Source organism: Canis aureus, chromosome X (genome assembly GCF_053574225.1).
Source record: "Canis aureus isolate CA01 chromosome X, VMU_Caureus_v.1.0, whole genome shotgun sequence".
NCBI lineage: Eukaryota > Metazoa > Chordata > Mammalia > Carnivora > Canidae > Canis > Canis aureus.
Genome location: NC_135649.1, coordinates 103,697,426 through 103,718,972, shown reverse-complemented (window position 1 = coordinate 103,718,972; position 21,547 = coordinate 103,697,426). Strand labels below are relative to the sequence as shown.

At 40.9% G+C, this 21,547-nt stretch overlaps 1 long non-coding RNA gene across 2 annotated transcripts in view; it reads left to right on the top strand.

The window, feature by feature from the left end:
* Positions 1–21,547, top strand: part of LOC144307831 (uncharacterized) — a 57,952-nt gene that overhangs the window by 14,843 nt on the left and 21,562 nt on the right. Inside the window, exon 2 of one of the 2 annotated variants that reach the window (XR_013374529.1) lies at positions 6,077–6,163. This is a non-coding gene — a long non-coding RNA (uncharacterized LOC144307831). Of the gene's footprint in view, positions 1–5,886; positions 6,164–21,547 lie in introns of those variants that run through there. The other variant, XR_013374528.1, reaches the window with a different exon arrangement.

Genomic DNA, 21,547 nt, shown 5'->3' with positions numbered 1-21,547 from the left:
AAGGCCCTTTCTCCAAATACAGTTACATTCTGAGATACTAGGGGTTAGGACTTTATTTTTTTATTTTTTTATTTTTTTGGGGTTAGGACTTTAATGTGAATTTGGGGGGAGGGTGCAATTCAGCCCATAACAAAGTCCTAACCTCTGGTATCCATGAATATGACCTTATTTGGAAATAGGACCTTTGCAGATGTAATCAAATTAAGATGAGGTCATGCTGGATAGAGTAGACCCTAAATCCAATGATTGGTGTCCTCAGAAAAAGTGATCCAGAAACATGGAAGAGACATCCAGAGAAGAAGGCCATGTAAAGATGGAGGCAGAGATTGTAGATATGTTGCCACGAGGCAAGGAATGTGAAGGACTGCTGACCACTGCCAAAAGCTAGAAGAAATCAGGAAGAATTCTTCCTTAGAGCCTCCAGAGGGAACATGGCCTTGCTGACTTCTTGATTTCAGACTTCTGGCTGCCAGAACTGTGAAAGGATAAATTTCTGTTGTTTTAAGCTATGCATTTTGTGGCAATTTAATATGGAAGCCGTGGCCAGCTAATACATTATCTGACATTATATATTTGTTACTTGTCTTCTCTATCTTCTACTGGAATATAAGTTCCATGAGGTCAGGGATTTGCCTGTCTTGTATTGCTAGCCTAATGGATATTGAATGAATGAATGAATGAATGAATGAGGGGAATTTACAAGAAGAGAGTGAGGAACAGGGATGGAGAAAGAAAAAGGAGTGGAAAGCCCTGAAAAGGCAAATGATCATGAGTCTCAAACATAGTTGACCCTTGAACAACATGGATTTGAATTGCACAAGTCCACTTAAATGTGGATTTTTTTTCAATAAATATATTGGGCGTTTTTTTGAAGATTTGCTGCAATTTAAAAAAACTCACAGATGAACCACACAGCCTAGAAAAATAGAAAAATTTAGGAAAAAGGCATTATTTTAAGAATATAGTATATAACACATATACAAAATATGTGTTAATTCACTGTGTTATCAGTAAGCCTTCTGGTCAACAGTAGGCTATTAGTACTTTAGTTTTTGGGGAGTCAAAAATTATATTTGGATTTTCCACTGTGAGGGACGTTGGTGCCCCTAAACCTTGCGTGTTCAGGGGTCAACTGTGTACTAGTCTACTATTGAGTGGAATTCTGGTGGAGCTGGGAAAGGAATTGAGTCCAGTTTGATGTGGCAAGAAATAGAGACAAAATATGGAAATTGGGGCCAGAGGAATACTGGGAACTTAAACCCCTACTGAACAGAAATTGAGGGGATTGCATTGGACTTTCATGGGTCATGGAAATAGCAAGGCCCAAACCAATTACACCTCAATCCCCAAGGAACAAGAGGGCCACCTGACTTCTGGTTAACAGATAAGACAGGGATCCCTGGGTGGCACAGCAGTTTAGTGCCTGCCTTTGGCCCAGGGCACGATCCTGGAGACCCGGGATCGAATCCCACGTCGGGCTCCTGGTGCATGGAGCCTGCTTCTCCCTCTGTCTGTGTCTCTGCCTGTCTTTCTCTCTCTCTGATGTGACTATCATAAATAAATAAAAATTAAAAAAAAAAAGAAAACAGATAAGACATGTCGTCTCCTAGATCTATCCTCCATGTCCCCTACATTTTCCCATGACATTTATCTTTTTGTCAATTTTCTCTGAGTTTGTGTAAGATTTCTCAAACTCATTCTAATCCTCTAGTTTAGTTCTCTGCAGTAGTCTACCTAGCTCTCCACTATATATATATTTTTTTTTTCATCTGCAAGCAATCTTTCTTGACCTTAGGTGGTTCTGTTTTTAGAAATGAAATGTCATTTCAAATGTTAGTATAGTTCCAAAAGATAGATTTTTTTTATATTGTTCTCCTTTACTTTTTTTTTTTTTTTTTACTTTTTATTTATGATAGTCACAGAGAGAGCAAGAGAGAGAGAGGCAGAGACATAGGCAGAGGGAGAAGTAGGCTCCATGCACCGGGAGCCCGACATGGGATTCGATCCCGGGTCTCCAGGATCGCGCCCTGGACCAAAGGCAGGCGCTAAACCGCTGCGCCACCCAGGGATCCCGTTCTCCTTTACTTTTGAAAGAAGTTCCTTAAAACTTTTTTGTTCCCAATCTGTACAAGGTCTTCGTATTTTGATCTCTTGACTCTCTCTCTCTCCATTCAGTAAGATTTTTCTACTTGTTCTTCCTGATATCTATGCTTAACAATTACTGAGATTGACATGTTTGTGTCCCAGTTAAAATGTTTTAATCTAAGGCACAAAGAAAAGCTTGTATTGTCTATTGTTTTCCTTTGATAAATTGGGGTTTCATTTTAGTGTGAGGAATAGGAAGAATGTTTTACAAAGGAGACAGACATGGGGCAGGGAACCTGCAACATAATGATGTATAAGAAGTATATATTTGGTCATCTGAATGGTTTGTTTGGTTTTTATCCCCAGTTCCTGAAAATGCTTCAGAGCCATGAAGGTAAAACAGGTGTCTTTTTATTAATGAAAGTGCTTGTGGACCCCACCCAAGGTGGGGGCTGGTTACTAGGAGAACCAACCATGTGATCAGGGGGTTGAAAGTTTTCAGTTCCAACCTCCACTTCCACCTTTGGGGAAGGGAGAGGGGCCTGAGGTTGAATCAGCCACTGCATAATAACTTAGTCAATCATAACTGTGTAATGAAGCCTCCATAAGAACTCAAGAGGGCAGCTTTTTGGGCCTTTCTTCAGAGAGTTTTGCATGAACATTTGCACATGTTATTGAGCTGGGTTCCAAGGTCTTCAAGGACAGAAGTCCTTTGCGACCTTTGCCCTATGTATCTCTTCATCTGGCTGTTGAATGGTATCCTTTGTCTTATGCTTTAAAAAACTGGTAAACATAAGTGTTGCCTTTAGTTCTGTGAGCTGTTCCAGTAAATTAACAGAACCTAAGGAGGAGGTCACTGGAACCTCCAATCTGTAGCTGATTGGTCAAACAACCTAGGGTTTGTGCCTGGCATCTGAAGTGGAAGATAGGGGGCAATCTTATAGGATCGAATGTTTGACCAGTGGGATCTGATGGTGTCTCTTGGTAGGTAGTATCAGAGTTGCAATGAGTTCTCAGACTCCCTGTTGGTGTTTGAGAATTGCTTGGTATTGTGTGGGAGCAAAGCCCGCCCCCCCTCAAGTTGGAATTGGCTCCGGGCACCCTAAAAGAAAAGCAACCTGCTAGGCCAAGTATTTTATCTTCCACGTTTGTTGTAGCAAATGGTAGGTCCTGACCCAATTCTTCCAATCATGATTGTCCTTGTTAACAGTCTTCTAGCATAATGCCTTTGCTTTTCTCAGTCCCTTTGTCTAACCTTGCTGAGCCTGATGGTGATATCCACTGGTTTCTTTCTGCCCCATATACAAGTACTTGTATACTTCTGGAAATATTTGGGTTTTCTCTTTCTCATGTGGCCCATAGCTTACTTGTTCCTATTTAGAGCTGCTCTGACTTCAGGAGCTTTTTTTAAAAAATATTTTATTTATTTATATTCATGAGAGACACACAGAGAGAGGCAAGGAAATAGGCAGAGGGAGAAGCAGGCTCCCTGCAGGAAGCCTGGTGCAGGACTTGATCCCAGAACCCCAGGATCATGACCTGAGCCAAAGGCAGACACTCGACCACTGAGCCACCCAGGTGTCCTGACTTTGGGAGCTTCTGTGAAATTGTATCCAGTATTCTTCATGTGTTGGCCCGCTGATGAATCGTCTCCTTAACCCAGTCATCTACATAACATGCCACCTTCTCATGTTTCCCAGGGTTGATACAGATTTTCCCATATTTTCTATTTCTTTGGATATCATGGTAGGAACTTGGGAGAGAAAGAAATGAATTGCATGGCATCAAATTGCCATCTTGAAATAAAATTGAGAAAATGATATGGCAGCTGGGACTTTTCTAGAGGAGGTAGGTCTGAGAGGGTATAAAGGATACACATGGTCTGGCATTAGAAAGTTATGGGTTTTAATCCCAGTTTGGCCTTCTTCTGGCTATATGTCCTTGGCTGTTTGATCTTTCTTTCTTACATCTCTGCTCTTCAGGAATGGAAAGCATCTGTCTAGATGGAAAAAATGAGAGAGGGCATAAGATGCTGAACTCAAGAACAGAGGCACATTGGAATGAAGGTGATCTGAATAGGGATGAGAACAAGGTGAGATACCGCAAATGTCATGGTTGCCTTTTTTACAGCCATTTCCTCTTTTTCTTGGTGAGAAGAGCCCAAATTTTTTCAGATATTTATGCTCCTTTATACAGATATGGTGGTCCTTCTTCTCTTGCAAAGTTTGGACATGAGTATGTGACACAGTGGCCAGAGAGTCATGAAGGAGACATTGTGGGGACTTCTGCAAAAGCTCTTCTTATTGTTGAAAAGAGAACAAGAGGTAGAAATGTCTCCTCTTCTTGCACTGGATGATTTTGCATGTGGCGTCATGAGCACAGGAGTGTGATTCTGAGGACAAGCTCCCTCCCAAGGATGAGCTTTTGGTCTTGGGATATTAGAGAGGAGAGGAGAAAACCAAAGTACTAGATGATGTTGCAAAGACCCTGAACTAATCAATCTTAAAATTTCTGTCTCTCTAGACTTCTTCTAATAAACAATGGAACTGTGTGGATTTTCTTTTTTTATTTGCAACCCAGAGCATATGAAATGATACAAGAGAGACCAGTGTGAGTTTGGCTGGCCTGGGAAATAGATGTGGTTAGTCAGAGGGAGGAATACCATTAAAAGCTTTACAAAGCAGATAGCAGAGTTGAGGTTTGGTGTGGTGGAACACAGAGAGCTGCAGAAAATCTTAATAAACTGAAGTTGATGGATGTAGCCTTTTAAGCAAGAGTCACTTGAGAATGATAGGATGGCTGAGAAAATGAGTGGAAGAGTATGGACATAAAACTAGCTAAAGAATTTGGCAGTGGTCCAGGTATGAAACAATAGGCACTGGACCAGAGTCTTTTTATTAGAAGAAATCACTGGGTACTTTTGCTTTTGTTTCTCCTTCTTTTCTCCTGTAAGGCCTGGCGAGAAAGAACTTCCTTTTAGTGAGACAGGATGTCTATCTTTGGGCAAAGTCTTCAGTATAAGAGATGTTATCAAGGAGCAGATTGCTGGCTTACCAAGAAGAGAGATGAATGCCCAGCAAGTGGGAGATGGAGGAATAAAGATGAATTCTTTGTGAGATACCATGGCGATAGCAGTATCCCCATGTGCACTGTCCATACCCGTTCTGTGTGTTGCATTCCCGAAGGGGAGGGAGGAATCCATACTCTCCAGTGGCAGTTAGGGGCATCCAGCAGCACATGACATCTGCTTCTTCACTTGGGAAGCTTCTCAGGTGGGATTTATAAAGAAAACATATTTCTATGTAATTCTTAGCTCAGTGTGAAAAGCTATAAAATAGTGTCTTATATTCAGGTCCCATGTTAAGCGAGTCTGATATTTGCATATTTGGATTTAAGATAAAATAGTGTTCCATTGTAAAAATGTTCACCAACAGGTTACTTTAAATAGTAACTGTTTCTCGTGTACATTAGAATATAATTAAATTTTCAGTTGACTTTACTAGCAACATGTCTCTTTTGTAAAGTAAACTCCAACTGCAAGGAAAGTTATTTTCATGCTTGGTAAAGACACATTGTTCTAAATAATGATTACAATGGAGAAATTAGAAGACACACACAGCTTTTACCCAGCAGGAAGTGTATTTTGAGACTCAATAAATTTAAGCTAATCTGTTTTTTTTTTTAAAAAAAAAAAAGCACAATTTCTTCTCTATACAAATTGTATCAGTTAGAGATTTCATTTGGCAGAAAATCCCAGAAAAGCTGACAAACAGTGGTTTAAAAATTAATGGGATTATTTGTCTAACGCTTCAGAAGTCTGAGAGAAAACAGCTTGAGGATGCCATCAAGGAAAAAAATTCTTCCTCTCCTCCTGCTGTGCCCTCATAGCCAATGGCTGTTTCACTTTGAACCCTACCAAAGATACAGATAAATGGAGGAAGGAAGAGATAAAGGAGCACCAGTTGACTTTTACTTGTGTTTCATTGCACAGGCCTGAGTCCCATGGTCACTCCTAGAGGCGACATAGCCTGAGAAGGTGAGCTTTCAGCTGTCCTGCCTTTATAATAACAGAAGACAGGTAAGAAGGGGTTGGAATGATATTGAGCTGGATAATTTATAGTATATGCTTCAATGATGTTAGTTACTTTGAGAGAAGAAGGAATGTCATATAAGGACATGTCAAATGGCACATCAGACGGCAGACTGGCTAGATTTTGACACCACTACCTTAAAATACACTTATATGGTGTATTAGTCTGGTGTTGGCCAATGAAACAGCTATTCTAAATAATTTGCGAATACAGTGGTTTACTATAGGAATAAGAGCTTAGATGACTATTGACAAGCTGGGAGTACAAACGTAAGGAAAGCTGCAGCCCCTAGGAGGCCAAGGAAGCACACGTTGGAGACTTCAGCCAGAAGCACCAGAGCTCGAAAGCTTTTAGTAATTAGTGTGATCTTCAAAGTCTCTGAGAAGCTCCCACCTCCTGGCAAGAGCAATGAGGGAAGGCTTTTCCAGTGCAACAGGAGCCATGAGAACATAGTTTGGTCCTGCAGCAAAAAGCCAATGGGGCAGAAGTACCTTGGATTTTCTCTTTCCCCTACCCTTCAGTCTTGGGCCCGTACCTGCCATTGGCTGAACCAAGCCAGAAAAGCCAGTTAACTGCACACTGTTTTGGTCCATTTTGAGTTCCTTTATAAATTAGGAGAAAAGTGGGATAATTTGCAGAGATGAGGAAGGATATTTAAGATCTAGAGATGAGGGTTAGTTCACTTTTCCTTTAGAAAATACCAAGGTTGGGATCCCTGGGTGGCGCAGCGGTTTGGCGCCTGCCTTTGGCCCAGGGCGTGATCCTGGAGACCCGGGATTGGATCCCACGTCGGGCTCCCGGTGCATGGAGCCTGCTTCTCCCTCTGCCTGTGTCTCTGCGCCTCTCTCTCTCTCTCTGTGACTATCATAAATAAATAAAAAAAAAATTTAAAAAATAAAAAATAAATAAATAAAAATAAAATACCAAGGTTGATGTAAAAGTTGTGGTGTTGGTTGGGGAACAGGTCCTTAGTTTAAGAGTTCTTTGATCCTCTGAAGAATTTATTATAAGCTTTAGAATACTGTCCTAAGTTTACTCAGGAATTTAGAGGCTAGAGTCCTGTATGTGCCTGGGGAAGTTGATATCTGTGACCATGCTAAGATAAGAGCTTCATACTGGTTTTCATCATTTATTTTAACATCTATAACTGGCAAGGTGATTTTATTGACTGTCTTCATGCTAGGTTATCTAAGGCAGCAATATCTGATTTTCCTGGTGAGCATTCTTAATGTTCAACTTGTCTTTGGGACATGTATGGAATGTGAAATTGGAATGCTGAGCCTTTTTGGGAAGTTAATTCATTTATAGCATGTTGCAAACTGCACACTCAAGTTCAGCTTTATTTTATTTTATTTTTAAAAGATTTTATTTATTTATTCATAGACACACACACAGAGAGAGAGAGAGAGAGAGAGAGAGAGGCAGAGACACAGGCAGAGGGAGAAGCAGGCTCCATGCAGGGAGCCTGACATGGGACTCGATCCTGGGTCTCCAGGACCACACCCTGGGCTTCAGGTAGCACTAAACCGTTGCACCACCAGGGCTGCCCTCAAGTTCAGCTTTAAACATGGATCTGTACATTTGACAGACTCATAAAAATATCCTATAGTGCATTATGGTACATGAGATAAATCAGATGGAGAAAGACAAGTACTGTGTAATCTCACTCACACGTGGAACCTAAAAAAGCCGAACTCTGTGCTTGCTTCGGCAGCACATATACTAAAAAAAGCCAAACTCATAGAAACAGAGAGTAGAATGGTAGCTACCAGAGGCTTGGGGGCAGGGTCGGCCAGTTGGGGAGATGGTGCTTAAGCATACGAACTTGCAACCAGTAGATAAATAAGTCATGGAGAGCTAATGCACAGCATGGTGATTATAGACAATAATACTGTAATATAACTTTCAAAGTTGCCAAGAGGCTAGATCTTAATTGTTCCCACCACAAAAAAAAAAAAAAAAGAGATGACAATTGTGCGATGTGATAGAGGTGTTAGTTAACTCCACGGTGGTAATCATATTATAGTATCCAAATCTGTCAGATCAACATGTCACACACCTCAACTTACACAGTGCTATGTGTCAATTGTATCTCAGTTTCAAAAAATGGCCTATAGTGGACAATGTCAGTGCTGTATCCAGATCCAAAGAAGTTTTTTTTTTTTTTTAATTTTTTTTTTATTTATTTATGATAGTCACAGAGAGAGAGAGAGAGGCAGAGACACAGGCAGAGGGAGAAGCAGGCTCCATGCACTGGGAGCCCGATGTGGGATTCGATCCCGGGTCTCCAGGATCGCGCCCTAGGCCGAAGGCAGGCGCCAAACCGCTGCGCCACCTAGGGATCCCCCAAAGAAGTTTTTTAAACATTAGGCTTCCAACCGCCAGCACCTGTGGCTCACTCTCTGCAGCCTGCCCCCATTCTTGTCCCTCACATGTAAAGAGAGAACTGCCTAGGAATTTGTGTTCCCCTGGTGTGCCTCTCAGCTAATGAGGGCTACAGTGTGAATAGTCCAGCTCCCTTATCTCTCTGGTCAGGGTAACTCAGGAGGAACTTAAACCCCAGAGCCCCGCCTTGGGATCAAGCTGACATGACACTATGGAACTGGGCCGGCTGGAGACCACTTCCTTGTTTGGCCTTGGAATTCTGATTACTATATGATAGATTACTGCAAAACTTAGCAGCATAAAACAACAGTGGTGTCTTAATGCAGTTTCTGAGGATCAGGAATATGGGAGTGGTCAGCCTGATGGTTCTGGTTTAGGGCCTCTCATGGAGTTGTAGTTGAGCTGTCAGCTGGGAATGTCCTCATCTGAAGCTGGAGAATCTACTTCCAAGGTCATTGACATAGCTATTGGCTGGAGACCTCAAGTCCTTGCCATGTGTGTCTTTATGTGGGACTGCTTGAGTGCCTTTAAGACATGGCAGCTGGACCCTCTCAGAGCTAGTGAGAGAGAGCGAGCAAGCCAGTGAGCGTGAGCACGCCCAAGATAAAAGTGGCAGTCTTTTATAACCTAGTCTTAGAAATGATGTACCGTCACTGCTGTCGTGTTCTGTTGCACATAGAATCCAACCCTGGTACTCTACGGGAGAGGACCGCACAAGGGCATGCATAACAGGTGGTGGGAACCCCTGGGGACCATCTTGAGGGCTGACTGTCACACTTGCTCTTTCTTCCCTGTTTCTTGCTCCCTCCTCTCCCTGACTAGTTTCCTATGGCAGAACTTCCTTAAGCAATTACCTATAGACTAAATCTTGCCTTAGAATCTGTTTCTGGGGAGCCTGGCCTAAATTTATGCTAATTCTTTGTCTAAAACAGGTCAGCAAGCTACAGTCAGTTTATTGAATCCAGTGTGTGGCCTGTTCCTCTATAGCTTGCAAGCTAAGACTGGCTTTAATATTTTTAAATGAAATCAACAGAAGAATAATTTTTGAAATTCTGAAAAAAATCAGAAGAAGAATAATTCTTCATAATGTAGGAAAATTTTTATAATACATGAAAAGTATATGAGATTCAAATTTTATCATCCATAAATAAAGTTTTATTGGAACATATTTCTTTATGTTTTGCCTATGGCTGCGCTCACACTTCAATAACAGAGTTAAATAGTTGAGCCAGTTGCCACATGGCCCACTGGGCCTTAAATATTTATTATCTGGCTATTTACAGACAAAGTTTGCTGAACCCTGGTGTGAACATCATTCTTCCCAGTGTCCTGATGCCACTCTTAATTTTTTGTACTGTCCTTTTTGTCACTCCAGGTAGAAATGAAAATGAATTATTTAGGATTTTCCAGCCCCACTCTTCTGTAAGGCAAGGGAGGGGCTATATCTTTCTGCCGTGGGAGTCTGGTAGACAAAACGAAGCTCTTGCTTGGTTCTGTGTGTGCGCGCCAGTTGTCAGAACCATAAATGACTGTGGCTTGATTCTGAGAGGAGGGAATTTTTAAAATTATATTAAATAGGAATTTCAAATGACTTGGAGAGCAGCCCTTCAAATAGCTTTGATGCTTTATTAACACCCTGCTGTTTCATGTCCTGAAGTTTATTTCCAGAAGCAGGTAGAATTTGATTTTTGTTGGATCTTGGGGGAATTTAGTGATAATAAGATGCCATTCTATAACAAAGTGTTTCTTTGCCTATCAGGACGATATAAAAGGGGTAAATTAGTCAACTGAAAAATGCTTTGTAATCTCAATAAAATGTTTCTGCGTGTTCATGCTCTCATTATCTTCACCCAGGCCTCTGAGGCAGACGAGGTAGATTCAATTCCTGGTTTACTGATGAGGGAATGGATAAAATGCTGGATTATAACTCAGCTAATCACGTGGTGGTGAAGCTAGAGCGAGGATCTAGGCCTCTTGATTTGTAATCCAGTGTTCTTTCTACTCAACCACTTGACTGTTAGCCATGTACTGAGTATTTTTTGAAGCACAGTGGGAACTTACAGTGAAATAGTACTTACATTTAAATGCCACTTTAAACTTTCCCCTCCCACAAACATTTATTTTCTCCACTGAAATTAGTATATATTAGATTACTCTTGTTCATGCTGTCTTGTTTAGTAGCTGTCAAGTGAATTTCTATACACTTGAATTTTACATTATAATCGATGTAACACAATTGGTATCTAGAGGGAAAAACCTTTTATCTATGAACTCCTCCTTTATTGATTCCAGGTTCCCTATGAAATTGAGCTAAAGCAGGAAACCCATTGTAATTTTGGGCTTTGACTAATAACTCTATATGCAAAGGATATTTTAGACATTTTCAAAGTTAAAACGGGGAAGCGTCTTCTTGGTTTGGCAGGTCATTTGGGTTTTAAAAGGATGAGAAGCAGCACTTTTAGTGACACTGGAAAAAGTGTTTCACGGAAGAGTCTCAGGGTAGAAGCTGGCCTCATTTACTAACCTGGAAAATAGGGAAAACAATTTAAAGAATTTATCTCTATAATTTGTCTTACCATTTTGAGGATGTGTGAAGTCTCTTTTTCTGATTATAAACTTAGTATGTGCTCATTATAAAAAATATGGAAACTGCAGAGAGTTAACCTACCCAAGGGCATTTACTATAAATTAATATTTTCATGTATTTCCTTCTAGGTAATTTTTCTTTTCAGACTATCTTGCACACACTCAGGTGAGTCGTTTCGGTTGTTTTTCCTAGATTTTAGCACAGAGTCAACCTGGATACCGGGCTATAATGCCTTTCTCTCTTCTACAAGAATTTCACTTCTTGTCTAACTGGAAGTGCTTTTTCCCCCGAAGACAGCTTCTCATCATGTGTCAATATTTTATGCTGACAAATCCTCATATTTCTTCTCATTAGGATTATGAGTTCTGTAAGATGACTTAGAGAGGTCATTCTTTTCCCAGGCCCACGGGAATAATTTTGACTGACAGCCCTAAAAAGAGAATAAAGCGGTTTTGAAATTTTTTTAAGTATTAATTTTAATTCTGGTGCAGTTAACATACAGTGTTATATAAGTGTCGGGTGTACAAAACACTGATTCAGTAATTCCATACATCACCTGGTGCTCATCACAAGTGCCCTCCTTCATCCCCATGACCTGTTTCACCCATCCCCCACCCACCTCCTCTCTGGTAATCAGCAGTTTGTTCCCTGGAGTTAAGAATCTGTTTCTTGGTTTGTCTCTCCCTCCTTTTTTTTTTTTTTTTTTTTAAGATTTGTTTACTTATTTGAGAGCATGAGAGAGAGTGCACATGCACGAGCAGGGGGAGGAGCAGAGGGAGAGGGAGAGTGGGAATCTCAAGCAGATTCCCTGCTGAACATGGAGCCTGACTTGGGGCTCCATCTCACGACCCTGAGATCATGACCTGAGCTCTGAGATCATGACCCCAGCCGAACTCAAGTATCAGATGCTCAACCGATGGAGCCACCCAGGCACCCCCCCTCTTATTTTTTCCCTTCGCTCATTTGTTTTGTTTCTTAAATTCCACATATGAGCAAAATCATATGGTATTTGTCTTTCTTTGACTGACTTATTTTGCCTAGCCTATTCTCTCTAGCTCCATCCATTGTTGTTGCAAGTGGCAACATTTCATTCTTTTTATTAAAGCTGTTTTTTAAAATTTGCCTTTAATCCTGTGCACATATTCTGTTGATGCATTTTGAACATCTTTTATTTTCATAATGAATCATTTAAAGGAGAGATCATCATGGACTTTTCCAGAGTGAATGACAAATTCTTTCCTTTGTAGTGGCTTCTTTTTTTAACTACTAATTTTCTTCTATAGTCTCATAAATATTCAATGTGTTGAAATTTTTAGTTTTTGACTAAAAAATCTAAGTCAATCTTGTGGGACGCATACATACACTCACATGCAGGCACACGCATCTTCAGTATAGTCTTTGCATGGTTTGGTGACCATGATTTGATATTCGTAAGTGTAAAACTCTTTAAGCCTTGTGTTTTTTAATAAGACCATGTCCCTCATTTTATGTATGAGGTTAGCAAGAGATTTTCTCCCCTCAACCCCCACCCCTCTATAAACTTACACAGAGGGTAAGATTCTATCTTTCCTGTTTGTGAGTATGTATATCATTGAAGATCAATTCACCAATAGCATGGCAAGGATTCTACTGCAATGCACAAAGAATGTGGTGGCAAAGTTTGAAAAACTTGGGGCAATAATTATGGATAATTACACATGAGGGAAGAACTCAAATGTGTCCTTAGGCCTTTGAGGTATAGATGGAGGGTCTCCAATAGTTTCTATTATACCCCCGTAAGGCTTAGTGTCAGCATGACTTACAAGTGCCATTTTCTTTGGCTAGCATTTCCTCCTCCTCTTGCTAGTGGTCTTTACTCACATAGTTCCCATCATTGGGAAAGAAATATCGAAAGACAAATGTTTGAATTCACATACTAATTTAGTGAAGCTAGATGAAGACTCAAATGAATGTTTGTTTGATGTTAGTCTTTTAGGGTTGCCAAGCCATCTGCCTCATTCAGCAATGGTCTCATTATTTTTCCAGCTTATTCTGCATTTTGTTGATAGATTTATTTAATGGATTTTTCAGTTGCTGTTTGCCAATCTTGCTCCCTCTTTCAAAAAGCACCCAACACAACAAGAAATTATCTGTGATGGTCTTCCTGCATTCTGATACTGTTAGTAGGAGCCAGGTGGAGTCAGTTAGGAAGTTGAGATACCACTTTAGATGGAGACATCTTGCAACCAAGAGAGTTGACAGTTTAGTCTGGGAAAAAGCTTTCCAGAGGTCATTCTGCTTCACATGTGTGAGATGTTTTACTAGCTGGTGAGTCTAATTCTATGGAGTAAGTTGCTAACATCTTACTAGCTTTTTTAGCCCTGGGTCCTTTTAAAATTTTGTTATGGGGCAGAGGGAGAGGAAGAGCTGAAATCAAGAGTCAGTCGCTTAACTGACTGAGCTCCAACCTCTCCCCTTCCCCCCCCCCCCCGGGTGCCCCTAGCCCTGGGTCCTCTTACAGTTCGGGAGTTAATATCTTACCCCCACATGAGCATGTGCTGGTTGCTAGAATCAGGATAATTATATTTGTCATCTACAGAGGTTTTAAAAATACATCTGTATTGATATATACTTATAGCCCATTTACTTCCAAAAAGTATTAAGATAGGTCACATGGAATAAAACTGAAAGTAGGATAATTATAAGGAAAAGATAAAATTCCCCAAGTTAGAGAGGTTAATTAAAAGAACAGTAATTTAAAGTTGTTATTAGTGGCATAAATTTGGAAGTTAGGGATCTGTGATGAACATTGGATAAGCTTCTTTTCAAAAAGGATATTTTACTATCAATTGTTAAAATAGATTTAATGACCTCATTAAAATATTATTTATAGGGTAGAAATGGGGTATCATAAAGTGGGTGATGGAGGGAGAGGTGTTCCTTTCTACTTCCCTCCTGGAAGAGGCCAGACCGGAAGTTATTTCTCCTTTTGGGGAAGGAGGGCTGAAATGGTGGGTTCCCCACCCTCTCCACTGTCTTCCCTTTGGACAGCCGAGGGAGGCAAAGCTAAGTGAAAATGGAGAAGCCCATTTGCTAGTTCTTTTATTTGAGAGTGATATTGTTTCGGTTTAACAATTCTACCTCAGAACTCCCATATGTCTAGAGATTGTTCAGTTCTCTGTCACGTAGGTCCTATGGGGCACTAGTGAAGGAGAAGTGATTTTGAGTGGAGGGACTTCTGGGGGCAAGGATAACCACTGTTGGGTGTCCTGGAGATTGGGGCTTTGGAGAGTCACAGATCATTATGACAGGAAATGGGGGAAAAGGGTTGGCTTTCTATAAGGGCAGAGTGCGGAACAGAGGAAAGGAAAGGTGATCAGAAAGAAGGAAAGGCTTCCTGAAGAGTCCACTTTGCGCTTTTGCCTCAGGCCTTGGAGGGAGATAGGTCTGAGCTGCAGTTACCCTTGTGTGATACCGAGAATGTGCTCAGTGAGGCCCTTTGAATACTGCCAGGGGGCCTCCACCTTTACAGCAGGAGGCCAATTAGCCAGGTGGTTGGTCACTCTACCCAGAACTACTCAGAAAATGAGGTGGCTCAGACCCAGCCACGGGTTGTCTGACTGGATTTCCTGGGCCTAGATTCTGGCAGGCTTTAAATTGGACCAAGCCCCTTAATTGGAGAGACGTCAGCAATTGCATGCATGCTGCTTAGCCCTTTCCCTTCAATTTGGGAGTCCCAGATGACCTGCCCAATATATTATTACCCTGGGGCATCAGTCCAACAATGCAACACCCAATGGATGAAGAGTCTTAGGGTTTGGGCAGAGTAGAAGCAGCCCCAGTAGCACTTACATCCTTTGGAGAAGTGGCCTGGACTCAACCAGCCCCGATTGCTCAGTGGGGCAGCCGAAGGCTTAGGATTTGTTGCCTGGCGGCACCAGTGCCTTACTGCATGCTGTCTGTGGACTTCCCAGCACCACGGAGGTGGTACTGCTTAAGGCTATTCTTGGCTCACCTCCCTGTGTAGCTCTCTTTCTCATGTTGCAGAGTTGTTTTTATTCCCACTACAGCCAGAAACACAGAGATTTAAATTTTTTTTTCCCTTGAGTTTAAAGGAAGAATGAAGAGTGTCATTTGGGGGCAATTGTGAAAAAAATACCAAAGTAAAGCAGGTCTCATAACTTGTAAGTCCTAAGCAGTGCTTTAAGGACTGAAAGCAGACCATGTTTATCTTCAAGTGACCCAATTTTCCATGTAGTTTGTGTTTTAGTTCTGGTCCTTAATATACATTTAAGAAGAACAAGAGAAAGAATGAATGAACAAATGAAAGGAAGAAGGAAGGAAAGAAAGTGGTATATATCTATATATCTATATCTGTGTATATATAGACTCCTATGCCTAATAGAGTTATGGAATCAAGATCAATATACATTACACATAGAATAAAAACTAAATATAAAATCAGAGGATTTCAGACTATTTCTACTTCATGTCTATATTATATTCATATGAGTTGGTAGAGTGAGGTATGTAATGTCTGGGATGATAGAGTGAGGAAGGAAGCCCTACCAGAGGCTGCACCCTCATCTAGAACAAATCTCTAGGATCCTTAAGTCTCTAATGGGAAAATGTCAGAATTTAGTCATATACTTATTCCTTATTCCTTTAAGCTAAGTTTTGATAGGCAACTAAGAATTTTTGATAGCCAACTAAGAATTTTTCTAAAGAGGTTCTGTGTAACTAAGGATATTGACACCATTGGGCAAAGTTTAACTTGGTTGGATGAAAAACAGGTTTAGCCCAATGGCTGAAGGTAATTGCATTCTTCAGGAAATATGAATTATTCTATGTGAAAATGTAGTTCCTAGGGAATGGAGAGAGAGGCTTCCAAAGTTGACTGTTAAATAGATTCATAGACTGTTTACTCATCCAGGATTTTATAAGTGGTCAAACTACATAACTTTACTAAATAATGTGGTCCTCGTTGTTCTTAGTTTGTTTTCTCCATTCTACTTGCTCTGGGATCTATTTTCTGCCCCTCTCTGCCCTGACCTGGGTCCTGAAAGCTGACCACTAAGGCTTATATCACTTAAGCTCCCTTTCTAGCTGGCCTCTTGGGTTTAGCCAATGGGAGACACCAGTAGGAAAATAGAGAGGGGAGGAGAGAAATGATGTTTCCATGTTTTGAGCTGTGACACTGGCTTTGGGTCATTCTTTCATGACCACGGTTCCTCAGGTAAAGTCCATCCTTCACAGCTTCGTATCTCACTAGGTCCCTCTGACACCATCACTTCTTCTTCCAGCACCTTTGGGATAAGGGTAGAAACAGCTTCACATTATTGTTAAAGTCTGGGTGTTCAAATACTCTTAGTGATTCCCTTCACCATTTAATGCTTTTTGAAGTCTCTTGAGCTACGTGACTTAACTTTTTTCCTGTTGGGACCTTGACAGATATAAATGTGAAGTAACTTGTTGAAGACCACAATGCAAATTAATGGCAGGTTTGGTAAAACTCCTCCCAAGGACTCCAGATTTTTTTGGTCAGATGTTCTATGTATTTGACATCTTTGCCTGTTTGTTTCCTTTTAGGAAGCTTTTGAAGGAAAGGCTCTGAGATTGAGCAGCCATAAGTGCATTTTTTAAAAAATCGGGGCTGGCCTTGGGGAGGACTTCTGTCCAAGTACTAGAGCCTATGCAAGAAGGATTATGTTCTGCTGAGTCCTGCTTGCTCTATCTCCAAGCTGCATCGCAGATCTAGCCCGGATGTAAAAGAAGACAGTACGGCACAAGCAAGGATGGTGAAACCGAAGGCAAATGTTTTGAAATGAGAGACAAAGTGGTTTACCATTGTAGAGGAATTCCTTGAGTTCTTTGTCCTACTGAAATTTTTCAAGTTTAAGGCACGATTTACGTCTGGTAAACTTCACTGCTGTGGTTCGAGTTGTGACTCTAGTCTGTGAGTTTGGACAAACGCAGGCAGCCGTGTAACCTCCTACACAACCGAGACACAAACAGTTCTGTCACTCCGAATATTTCTGTCCAGCTGTCCATTTGTCGCTAGTCCCTCCCTGCCCCTCGGCCCCTGTCAGCCCCTCATCGTTTTAACATCCTTATAGTTTTGCCTTATCCAGGATGTAATTATAAATGAAGTCATACAGTATGTGGTCTTTGAGTCAGGCTTTTTTCACTTAGAATAAAACTGACTGACGAGGGTCATGTTTGGTTTTGCAAATCTCAGTAGTTTGTTTCATCACCTTCCTGACCGGTATTCCTCTCCGTTTAGGTGCCCCCGTATGTTTATTAGCCATTCCCCATCTCTCAGGGAGGGAAATTTTAGTTGTTTCCAGTTTGGGGATATTATGAATAAAGCTGCGGTCAAGTAGTCACACACAGGATTTTGTGTGAACATGGATTTCCATTTCAGCCAAGAGTGGGATTGCTGGGTCTTATGCTAAGTCCATACCTAACTTTATCCGAAACCTCCAGACTATTGCCCACAGTGTCTACCATTTTGCACCTCCGCCCTCAGTCCTGTTAACTTTTATTTTTAAAGAGTGGCGGACATCAGAACCATATGGATTGATATTTTCTTAAAATCTATTTTAAACAGAAATGATTTGATGGAACAAGTTTTCTTTTTTTTTTCTTTTTTCTTTTGGAACAAGTTTTATATTTTATTTCACAGTGCTTGGCAAATACCAAAATGTGTTTTCCAAGCTTAATCTGCCTAGGCTCTGCTCTTTCAAAAGGCGAGCCCATGTACGTAAAGAGAACTTTTTGGGCCATCCGGACATAAGGCGAGTGATGAGGATGACAAACAGCTGAGGAGCCTTTGAAAGCGAATCCCAGCTTCCCGCTTTGGTGAAGGTGTCCTAATCGTTAGGGATACATAGAACTTCGGGGCTCTCCTTCTTCCTGTGGAAATAGGATGGCCACAGAATATGGAGAACAATGATGCCGGGACGAGGACTCTTCCCTTGTCATTCGTCCGTGGCAGAGCTGTTAGGAGATTTCCAGGTGCTTGGAATGCAGTTGGTGCCCAGCTAGTCTGTTTCTTAGTTTGAAGCAGCCTATTGATTTTGCTATTGTTGAGCTCCACGGCCAGAGAGATGGATGGTGCATGTTAACAACAAAGCACAACAGCCTCCCCTTCCTGCGACCTGCCGCTGCTGGCTGCGTAGGGGGTAGCTGCCTAGTAGATGTGAATAATTGATTTTTCAGCTGGCACCCCAGCGCCAGCCATTTTCATCAGTCAGCAGGTGAGGACACTCTGCAGCTTCTGACCGTCCCTGGCTCTGAGCATGTGACAGCTTTGCTTAAGAAGGCCTGCGATGCCGTGACTGTTAATTGCTTGCACTTACGAAGTGAGTTTTCCTGGGCTCTCATCCTCTCTCCTCAAACCCATTTGAAAGTATGTATTATTGGGCTGCCTTTTTCCCCCTTGAATTGGATTGGCTGATGAGCTCTGGGGAGCAGTGATTTGTCATCTCTGTCATTATTTTCAGCTCTCAGACGATGGGGATTAGGCAGCCAACCAGGCTGGGGATATGGTGTTGGAGGCCATGGAGCGCTGACCACTGGGTCATTCCGAGTATCAAATAGCCCTTACTATGTAACAGTAAATGTTCTCCTTGTGTTTCTGGCAAAATCAATCACATAGGTGTTCGCTGAGATGAGGAACAGAAGAGTCTTCTTGCTTGTAGTTTTTTTTTTTTTTTAAAGGGAATCATTTTAGGGCTTGGAAAGAGTTTAGTGCTCTAAACTTCTAGAAGTAAGGGGATTGGCTTTTTTTTTTCTCTAATTATAGAAGTAATGCGTTAAGAGTTCTACAAAAGCTAAAGTAGGGGCACCCGGGTGGCTCAGTGGTTGAATGTCTGCCTTCGGCTCAGGTCCTGATCCCAGGGTCCTGGGATCAAGTTCTGCATCAGGCTCCCCACAGGAAGTCTGCTTCTCCCTCTGCCTATGTCTCTGCCTCTCTCTCTGTGTCTCTCATGAATAAATAAATACAATCTTTAAAAAAAAGAAAGTTAAAGTATAACATTATAATGATTTAAAAAATCCTCCACGACTCTATGTATACACAGATTTAAAAAACAGGATTATTATCTTTAAACAGTTTTGGAAACTTACTGTTTTTCTTAACAGTATTTCATAACCTTCTTTTTATGTCAGATAATGGAAATATACATCATTACTTTTAAAAACAAAATAATATTCCTTATATTGAGGAATCATAGCATATTTACTCAATCTTCCATTTTCCCCATATTTTAATAAATATTATAAACAATGCAATAATAATTTTCTTTAACCTGCATTTTCATGTGCTTGTCTGATTATATCTTCGGGAAAGTGACTAGAAGTAAAATTGCTGGATCAAACTCTATGCATATTTGAGTGGTTGAATGGTATATCTATATCAAAATGGTCCTCCAGGAATATTTTATCACTTCATCTTCTTACCAGCAAGGAGATAATATCTATGGGTATTATCATTCTTTTCATCTTTGCTAAACTGGCCAGGAGACAAATGATATCTCATTAGAGTTCTTATGATTCATAGTGAAGATGAACACTTTTCATATTTTATAGGCCATTTACATTTCCCTTTTGTGAACTGTTGGTTCATAGCCCTTGTCCATAGCAAATGGTATATTTTTCTGCTTCTTTTTTATTTGCAAGAGTTTTTAACATACCAATGATATTAAGCCTTTGTCACATTTATTTTGCGTATGTCTTCCAGGTTTTCTATAGAGCTTAGTAATTTAGAATTTAGACCCCAGAGCCATTACTGTTGTGGATTCAAATACAGGCTATGGTACTTACCACTCTACCTTGGTATCTTATACAACCATTCTGTGCCTTAGTTTGCTCACCCTCAAGTAGGGAAAATAATGGTATCTATTTCATAGCGCTATTAAGATCAAATGAGTTAAAATCTGCAAAGTGCTTAAAATGGTATACTTGGTGCTTAATAAGCACTGTCCATACTTTTTATTACTTTTTAATGTGATGTATTTCTTTGTTATACAAGTCTCTTAAATTTGTATATATTCAAAGTGATCAGTCTTTCCATCTACGATTTTTGCCTGTGGATCATGCTTAAAAAGATCTTCACCTGGGGATCCCTGGGTGGTTCAGCGGTTGGTCCCTGCCTTTGGCCTAGGGTGTAATCCTAGAGTCCTGTGATCGAGTCCCGTGTTGGGCTCCTTGCGTGGAGCCTGCTTTTCCCTTTGCCTGTGTCTTTGCTTCTCTCTCTCTCTCTCTCTCTCTCTGTGTGTGTCTCATGAATAAATAAATAAAATCTTTTTTTAAAAAAAGATCCTCACCTAAATATCATTAAAAAAGAAAAATTTCACCTGTATTTCCTATTCGTACACCTTTTAACATTCAAATCTTAAATCCATTTGACAGAAAAAAACTCTAGCCCTTCCTTTTGTGGCCTTGTGTATTGGCAAAGCTGAATTTATAATCATCTTGGATATGACTTATGGTGATAACTGTTCAGTATAATTCCTAATGCAGCATTTCGTTCAGGGAGATTATTAATGTATTTGACAGTCACAGTAAGGCAAGTACCACAGTGTCTCTCCATGGAAAAATTTGAGTTTGGTGCAGTTGAAAGATTGAGGTGTGCAATTCTAGAGAATTTCATTTCAGCAGTGTCATTTTTCATTAGGTTTAAATGATACAGAAGTAGATATTTGATCTGAGTGTAGGATGAAAAGTATGGCCACAGGGCTTTGCACTTTAACCTATTACAGAGTGGAATCTATTGTCCCACCCCTTGAGTCTGAGTTGGCCATGGCCCAGAGCCTTTCTTTGTCTTCTTGAGTACTGCCGTGGGATCACCATTCCATGAAGAAGTCTTGGATGAAGGACGACATGGAGAGAGAGGCCCAGCTATGGTATCAGTCCCATCTGAGCACAACTCATCTGCTAGCCAAACACAGTTGCACAACAGAGTCCAGGAGAGATACCAGAAGCACTACCTAGTCAAGCTGCAGAATTGTGAAACATAACTCATTGTTGTTTTAAGCCTCTGAGGTTATGAGGTAGTTGGTTTCTGTTAATACATTGAATGTGTGATTCTAGAAGTTTTCAATTTCAGCTGTGCATGTTTGTCTCAGTTCAGACTGCTATAACAGGAACACCATAGCCTGGGTGGCTTAAACAGAAAACATTTATTTCTCATAGTTCTGGAGGCTGGGAAGTCTAAGATCAAGGCAGTGGCAGATTCAGTGATTTGGTAAGAACCTGCTTCCAGATTCATAGATGGTCAGATTTACACCATGTCCTCATGTGGTAGAAGAGATGAGGGAATTCTCCGGGGTCTCTATAAGCGCAGTAGTCACCTCTGGAACTTCCCAAAGGCCTGCCTCCTACTATTATCACACTGGGATTAAGTTTCAACTCAATT